Below are 8,398 nucleotides of genomic sequence, written 5' to 3' on the forward strand. Positions count from 1 at the left end.
CCCATGTTCATATAAAAAAAAATTTGAATGGTCTCCAGGTTGTATCTGGATCCAATAATTTGATTATGATAATGTATTGTATGTAACATGCTAAACCCCAAAACTCATCGATTCAAAAGAGGAATCTGGTAACACCTATTATTAACACAGATGCTTAAGGAACATCCCTTAATGTTAAATTTATATACTTGGCACACAGACCTCATCTACTTGACAGCATGGGTGTCAGCTGTAGGTAGGGTTTGCACTGACAAACTAGAACAATTCCTGTATATAAAACATTGGCTTAGAACATACTGTAAAATGATATATAGTCTACAAAATTGACACCTTTTTTGTTATTAAACAGAAAGCAAAATCATGCCTTTAAAAGCAAACTTGGAATTGGCTTGCACACATTTGAAAATCAAATGAACACTTCTAATTTACCATCTATTCTACAGAATTAAGACTTAGTTGCTCTGAAATACATTACCTCTTTAAACCACCTTTGAATTCATCTTCTTAATGAACTGAATGAATATGATACAGTAACTTTCCTATAATGATACCAAATTTTATTAAAATTATAAATGATATCGATTCTTATATCATATAACAGCATCTTGTAATCCCAAAACATTATTATACACAAGACTCAACGATTAATTGCTCGCAAACCATTGAGTACCACGTACAAATAAATGAATATTTCATTTTTTTTCCTATATTTTCTTTTGAGATAACTATAAATTACTTATTTTTATAATAAGGGATTTTTTTCCAAAAATTCATCATTATGCCATCGATGTTTCCTGTTGCTATGGTAATCAATATCAGGAAGTTGAAAAGGTGGATGTGTTACAATTGGCTTATGTGAATAACTGATGTGTGTTGTCTCTTAACAGTATACGTCTCATTGGTATTATAATGACATTATATTCTTCTTTAAGAATATATCCCTGCCGTCTATGTTGCTTATTATAGCTTCTTAAGACTTGCCTAACATCTGCTAGTGCAGCCAGCATTCACATACAAATGTTATTTTTGCAACTTTTCAATTTTAAGTGATATTAATTTATATAAAGTATATTTTCAGTTTATTTTAAACTGTATTAGTACCGGGATAGAAACATCACTGGGAGGTTGACATATCTCAAATTATAATAATAAAACAAGTTATCACTGTAAATATATATTAATGTATATTTTTAGTTTATTTTAAACTGTATTAGTACCAGGATAGAAACATCACTTGGAGGTTGACATATCTCAAATTATAATAATAAAACAAGTTATCACTGTAAATATACGGTATTAGAATGAATTACTAATTTTTTTTAATAATTTCAAATATATATATATATATTATAACCTGGTTAAAATATTTTTTTATGACTTCCTCTGATATTATTGTTCCTTTTTTATGGCTATTAAATAATTATATTGTGTCGGATTTTATTATGTAGAGGCCCCTGCATATCAGGATAGCTTAATTTGTTTTGTTTTTGTTCATATAGTATCAAATAGGCTGAATGAAGACCCGTAGCTATAAAACTGAAATTAATTTAAATACTAAACATCAGGTGAATATATATATATAAATTGAAATTTTAATGAGTTTCTTGGTATTTAAATAAAGTAGCTGAAAGCTCTTGTATCTGATGTCGGTATTCAATTGCTTTTAAATGCATTTACATTAGTGATTTGGGCACCAGCTGTTATCAGAGTTTATACATTTTCTATAGAGATAAGTTGATCCGAAGAGGAAATGAAATGAGAAAAACAGTGATTTTGATTTCAAATGATGTCACAAAATTTACATTGCTGTAAAGAAATCCCATAAGCTTCACTGACCACTTAAAAAAGAAGATAATGGCGGTATTGTTCATGTATCTTGTTTGTTTGTTTGTTTCTCATGCTTAAGTAGTCACATGATAGCCTTCTTCGGTTCTAGCAGACAGTTCATAATACATTATGCATTTTAACCAACGATAAATTTCACCTCTCTTTGTATATTGCCAATTGTTTATTTGGATTTTAAAAATTCTATGACATTGATTGTTAGAAATTGATCAAGTGTCAAGTTATTAAATGATTTTTAAAGAGTAGCAGTATTTGAGTAACAGTATATGAATGAAGTTCACCTAATAAGTCATGAATATATACGGAGAATAAGAGACATTATATTATCGTAGGCAACAGGACAAACATCTATATATAGTAGTTTGTTAGACTAATTGTGATTTTATTGTATTTATAGCCTATTTATGTCAGTAAATGTTGTGAATGTTTAGAGCTCTTGTATTTCACTATAATTTCCGAGAGGACAAATCAATTTGATTCTCATTCTTACCCGATTTCAATTTGCAGGTGCTATTTGATGATATTTCAGGTAGCCTAAGCTTAACTTGTTCATACAGTATGCTAGTATTCTAACACCAGCAGTTGGGTAGCTGGGAAAGAGGGTGAAACCCAGTTCCCAAGTTTTAATCCAGCCTAAGAGAATAGAGCAGCAGGTAATTGAATGCTAACAAGGGAATTTGTTGCTGAACTGGGGCATTCCTTCACATGTCTGCATGAAATGCAAAGCATTACAGGTATTGGTAGCGTCCATAGAAGGAAAGCTTTGAACATATACGAAAATTCCTAGCGAAAAAAATGTGTGCAAAATAATAAAAGCGGTCAACTGATCATAATGACTGGAGATCCACCAGTCAAAATTACAATATCTTTTTAAAAAGGACAAAGGTTTTCTTGAAAGACAGAAATATCAAAGCAATGAAAAGAAATATAAGAGTAAGGGGCAAAATCTAAAAGCAATGAATCCATAGTCCTAGTCAGAGATTATAACATACAGTACCAAAGGAATTTGGAGTACAATGCCCTTTCTTACTACAAACAAGAACAGTAACTGATGATTATCATATATATGACTATTTAAAAAATGAAATGAATGGCTTATTAATAGATTGTGCAATATTCAGGCAGACGTAAGATATTGAAATGGTTTTGAAATGAAAGTATGATCATAATTTTAGGCTCATTTAGGGATTTCATCACTACATTTGTTGGTTTCTTGTAACATCATCATAATTTTTCCTGTGATAGATTTATTTGAAGTTATCTGGTTTTTGCACCTTAGCATTCTGCAACTAACCTCTACGTACTAACTCATTCATTCTTAACTTTATTTATTCTCAAAATAACGAAAGTTACTAATGACATCTTCATGGTTTTTATTGTGCTTGTAAAGATAAGAATTGATATCAAATACTCCTAACACGATCCACATAATTTCTATCCTCATCATATAATTCACTAAAATTTGTAATAGCCATTCTTCGTTCATTAAGATAACATTGTTTATTAATGTAAATTACCAAAATTTAAGATCCTGATTTTAAATAATTTGTCATTTTACAATGCATATTGTGATTTTTAGTCATCAAAACTTACTGGTGCAATTGTGATACCTTCACTTGGTTCAACTTGTAGTATCAACAGTTCATTCAACATTATATTACCATTAGTTCAAAATGTACCAATGTACCCATTCCCTGATGACATTTTAACTATCAAACAACAAGAGGCAACTTAACATACTTGTCCCTAAGTATTTTCTTCCGGATTTAAATCTATTAGATGGAGTAAATTGGACAAATGAGGTTTGAGATATGATTTTAACTCTCATTTAATGTGTCAGTTGGGTGGCTTTAGGTAGCAATCTCAATCCTAGGATTTACATTTGAAAGCCTCAGCTGTTAGACACTTCAAAGATTTATGGTCTTTACGGTCCTGTATGAGGTTTTTTTAAGCCTCACGATTGCTCGCATTATTTTACTTTCCAAAAATATTCCTGTCATCAACTTTAAGGCATTTAATGCATATTGTATTTTTATTTTTATACTGTTGGGAGTTTTTCAGTTAACAGTACACAATGTTTGATATGGTATCTTTGTGAATAGTTGTATACATTCTGTACCCTGATTTATTTGTCTCTTTCGACAATTTTTTTTATTAAAAATGTGTATGCTGCCCTCTATTGACAACCCTTGCAGTGGCTAATAACAAAGGGAGGATGTAGACCAGCAAAAACATAATATAAACCATTAAGAAACTTGCCATAATGTGACTGATGATTTATGTATCGTCGTCAAGGTGATTTTATTGGCAGCAAGGTTCTTATTGTTGGTGTAAATTCAATTTGGGTGTTATTTTTAGTAAGGATAATCTTTTTGTTCAAAATTGGTTTTCCCCCAAGAAGTAGAATTTAACCTTCTTTGTTGATTTCAACTAGCACTAAAAGTTTGAACTTAAGTTCTCCTACCATTATAGAAGTATTTTAAGAAAAGTTCTGTAATGAGCAAAACATCTTTGAATACATGATAATATCTGTGAGAAAGATGCATGTCTTCTAATGCTAATTCATTCTAATGAATTCATATCCCGTTTTTTGTCAACTCAACTTTACTTCACCTAAGAGCAGTCTTACGAAAGTTTTGTACCATGGTCAACTTTAACATAACTTACTGTAGTTTCGTGTAGAATATTACTGTATCTTCCACCCTTTTTTGAGTTTGTTTAATCTAGGTGTATAAGAATTTTTCTTAAAATTTTTAACAATTTAAAAAAAAAGAAACAAAAAAATGACCTCCACAATGTTTTCAAACATAGTCGGATGTTTGAAATACACCATAATGATAAGGAGGGGCAGTTGTATCGCCTTGGTGAAGTATGCTTACAATCGACTGAGCTATAATGAATAGGATTAACACTGATATTCTCCCAGCTAAAATTTGAGAATATTGAACTTACCTTACGACAAAGTGTTTCTCACCATCACAGTGGAGAGGTGTGAATTAGGCAAGTTGGGACCTGCTGTGACCCTTCTCATGTTCAACCTTGACCTCTGAAACTCTGGGAAATGGAGCATGACAAAGCACAGGTTTGGGAGATGATTCGGAAGTTGAGAAGAACTGGGGAAAAAACTAAGTAATACATCCTTAGGGCAAGCCTCATACATTTTACCACAAATCATAATAACAAAGTGATTCAAAATTAAACCGAGAAGACAATAAATAGTTACTGTACATAAAGATATTTTTAGCAGGAACAGAAAGAAAATCTGGGGTTTTTTTTTCAGGACTCATCATGATGAAGCATGTATCTTAAAACAGTCTGATTGGAATAAAAAGGTTTATTATAGTGAATTAACAAAAAATAATAGAGTATCAAGAAGGAAATGACATCAACATTTTAGACCATAGAAACCAAAGCCAATCAATTGAGTTTTGAGTCATGTTTGCAGACAATATTAGCTGTGTTCTCTTAATGAAGCTGTTGTCTTACGCTAACTACCTTTCCTTCGTTCACCTGAAACTGAAGATGTATCATATATGTGTGTATTAAATAAATTTATAATAACTAGTGCTTAACATGCTACTTAATTTCTTCAATTATTAACTTATGTGCTCATTAGTTCTTCGGAATCAACTAATTAATATTTTTTCTTTTAAATTCATACCCCTGAAGTATTTAATGCATTATGAAACCTGACATGTTTAATTGACACCTAATTGATTGGATGTTTTAATCCAAATACCTCTGTATGACTGTGCAATTTACCTATAGAGTATTACAGTGTTACGTCACGATACCATGTGATACTACTCCGTTGCTATCGTTGCAAAAAGAATTCAACCAGATGCCATTTTCTTCACTGACAAACCATTCATCCCAATTTCTAAAGTACAGTAATTATTAAGATGTTGTATCTTACTTTCTCTTTGTAAATTTTAATTGATGATTAAATAAAAAATATTATTAGTTTGTCACCCGCTCCCTCATCATTTTTGGGAAAAATCTGATTTTTTATTTTCTTTTTCAATCAACATATATTTTCATTTCAAACGGTCCTTTTTCCATCTTTTTTTCACTTGAAAAGCTCAGGGTTTCTTGCAAATATGCTAACTGGTACAACAAAAACATTTTTTTTAAATATAAATTTGATTCTATTCTTATGACTTTTTAAATATGTGCCTCTAACCATTGATTTACTTGTGATCATTGGTAATGGGGGCGGGATTAGCAAAAAAAAAAGCCTCCCTCTCTCATCAGTTTTTATTCTTTGATAGGGTGATAAACTAATAATTTTTTGTATGGGGCCTAATAGTCATGTGCCTATAATAATTATATGGTCATGATGTGATATCATCATGACCATATTTGAGCATGTCACATGTCTGGTAGTCTGGATAGTGTTATTGAAACATAATAGCTTCATGACCTATGGCCACTTTTCATAACTGGTCAGTTACAACATCCACCGGTTAAAGTGAAAAATATTAGCCTTTGGCTGCTCTATTCTAGCTAAGCCCTCCTCATAGTTTTTGTCAGCCAGTTTAGTTTTCTTTCTAATCATCTTGATTTTGTATTTCCTTTGTGAACGCACCATCATTCTGATGTGTGCCGCTGATTTAAAAGCATATGTTCAATAAAGTTAAGTTCAGTTCAGACAATTGAGGATGCTTCTAACATAGTGCAATGATGAAATTTGGCAAATATCAGAGTTTTAAATAATGTTGGTAAATTGGCAAATTTGTTGTTATGATCGTTAACCAGTCATTAATTCTCACTAATTATAGACACCCATTTAATTAGCTACTGTATTTTACTACCTTTATAAATTGATTAAATTTTACTGTACAATAACATTCTTCAATTTTACAATTGGTCTTATAGTGAAAATATGTGGTTGACTGGTTCAGTTGGCATACAAAAAGTTCAATATTGTTTTTCAGGCCAGCTCATCTGACCTAACTTACCGTAAAACCTCGAATTGAAGCCCACTGGGCTTAATCTTGAATTGAAGCCCACACTTTAGTTTACAAAATTAGCCTCATAAAGAAGCCCATTTTCAAGATAACATGCTTCGTTTCGAGATAGTACAGTACATACACTGTACAGAATTTCAAAGAAACAAAATAAATTAAAACACGCTTCGTTTATACAGTAGTTTATGTGATTTAATGCCGGTTAATACAGTCCATGATACAGTTTGATGTTACAATGAGCCTATTTATTGTTTTATAGTATTAATTCCTAAAATTTACAGCATTCATTTTGAAAAGAAGCTCATCTAAAGTGCGCAAAAAAAAAAAAAAAAAGAAGCCGTCCAGGGCTTCAATTAGAGGTTTTATAGTATTGGATTAGTACCTAATTTAGCAAATTAGACATTTCTATAGAAAAATAATTAATTGCTAGTAAATAGGATCTTTAAATTATATTAAACTAAAATTTTATATTTTTAAATATCAAAAAGGGATATATTGTGTATTATGAACTTTTCAATCTAATCACTAAAACCATGCGGTTACGACAACAAGTTGAAACTATCACGCCCTCTATAACTGTTGTTTACTTTGAATATCATAAGTTAGAACAACAAACATGTTCCAAGAAATAAGTCTTTAAAAAGCCTTAAAAGGGATATATTGTGTATTATGAACTTTTCAATCTAATCACTAAAACCATGCGGTTACGACAAGTTGAAGCTATCACGCCCTCTATAACTGTTGTTTACTTTGAATATCATAAGTTAGAACAACAAACATGTTCCAACAAATGAGAGTCTTTAAAAATGTCGAAATTCATTTTGTTTGATGCATTTTATTTCAAATCAGATTTATGTGTCTAAGTATTTTTCTGATATCTTGAAAATTTTCAGTCATAAAAATGTGTATTCATGTTAAAATCTTTGATTGTGGACACCAAATATGAGGAAGTAAAATTTTTGTAGACTGCTGGTATACAATCATCTTATTGTTTTTGTGTAGGTAGACAGGGATTCCATTCTGTGGGACCTTCACCAGTCGTCTATAGGCACTGACTGTTGAGGGTTTCTCCAGGGGGGACTTCGTTCAGAAGCTATTTGTCATGATTTTAAAAGGCTATAACTATGACAAAATATCTTGCATTCAAGGTAAATCAGAAATACTTTAAATGATTAAAATATATTTTTAGTGTTCCAAATGAAAACCAAGTAATCAATTTAAATGGGGTAAGATGATGCGCTATGCTATGTTATCTTTTCTATTGATATATGCGCATATAGTTACTTAATATTGAATGTGGCTAGGCTAGACGCAGGGTTCCCGGAATGCCGCCCTCAGCTGCGTGTGCAAAGCAACTCAAGCGTCAGAAGTGGAACGTGAATTTCGATTTGGTTTCGTAGTCAGATTTTCGAGAAAAACTTCAGCTACCCGTATTTCTCGACTGAGACGTCAATGGGAGCTGTAATTTGTATGGCAAGGAGATGGTGCTACCCTTAATTTTTATTAAGGGAATTTACGCCCACAAACCTTGTAGTTATTAATATTTTGGTTATAATAGAAAATTTTTATTTTTTGGTGACGTC

This window comes from Anneissia japonica, unplaced genomic scaffold (assembly GCF_011630105.1).
Source record: "Anneissia japonica isolate Jap-2015-1 unplaced genomic scaffold, ASM1163010v1 scaffold287877_len585272_cov192, whole genome shotgun sequence".
Taxonomy (NCBI): Eukaryota; Metazoa; Echinodermata; class Crinoidea; order Comatulida; family Comatulidae; genus Anneissia; species Anneissia japonica.